Consider the following 1,069-nt stretch of genomic DNA (forward strand, 5'->3'; position numbering starts at 1 on the left):
ACAGGAACAGGGATGGGAACGGGGACAGGGGCAGGAACAGGAACAGGAACACAGCTCGGTGATGGGGGGACAGGGCCAGGGCTCGGTGACAGGAACAGGAACAGGGCTCGGTGATGGGGACAGGGACAGGGACAGGGCTTGGTGACAGGAACAGGAGCAGGAGCAGGAACAGGAGCAGGAGCAGGAACAGGAACAGGGCTTGGTGATGGGGACAGGGCCAGGGCCAGTGACAGGGCCAGGGCCATGGCTCGGTGACAGGAACAGGAGCACGGCTCAGTAATGGGGACAGGGCTGGGACAAGGGCTCGGTGACAGGGACAGGAACGGGGACAGTGACACAGCTCGGTGACAGGAACAGGAACAGGAACAGGAACAGGAACCGGGCTCGGTGATGGGGACAGGGCCAGGGCCAGTGACAGGGCCAGGACCATGGCTCGGTGACAGGAACAGGAGCAGGAACAGGGCTCGGTGATGGGGACAGGGACAGGGACAGGGACAGGGCTTGGTGACAGGAACAGGAGCAGGAGCAGGAACAGGAGCACAGCTGGGTGACGGGGACAGGGCCAGGGCCAGTGACAGGAACAGGAGCAGGAACAGGGCTCAGTAATGGGGACAGGGCCAGTGACAGGGCCAGGGCCATGGCTCGGTGACAGGAGCAGGAGCAGGAGCAGAGCTCGGTGATGGGGACAGGGACAGGGCCAGGGCCAGGGCCAGTGACAGGGCCATGGCTCGGTGACAGGAACAGGAGCAGGAGCAGGAGCACGGCTCGGTGCCGGGGCCAGGGCCAGTGGCAGTGCCAGGACCAGTGCCAGGCCCACGGCTCAGTGCCAGGACCAGTGCCAGGCCCACGGCTCGGTGCCGGGGCCAGGGCCAGTGGCAGTGCCAGGACCAGTGCCAGGCCCACGGCTCAGTGCCAGGACCAGTGCCAGGCCCACGGCTCGGTGCCGGGGCCAGGGCCAGTGGCAGTGCCAGGACCAGTGCCAGGCCCACGGCTCAGTGCCACGGCGTGGCCGCACAGATGGCGGTGTCCGCATCCCAGGCCAGCCGCGTCCCGCCGGGAACATCCCGAA

This window comes from Corvus kubaryi, unplaced genomic scaffold (assembly GCF_017639235.1).
Source record: "Corvus kubaryi isolate FWS band 111438036 unplaced genomic scaffold, C.kubaryi_AGA036_p1.0 36967, whole genome shotgun sequence".
Classification (NCBI taxonomy): Eukaryota; Metazoa; Chordata; class Aves; order Passeriformes; family Corvidae; genus Corvus; species Corvus kubaryi.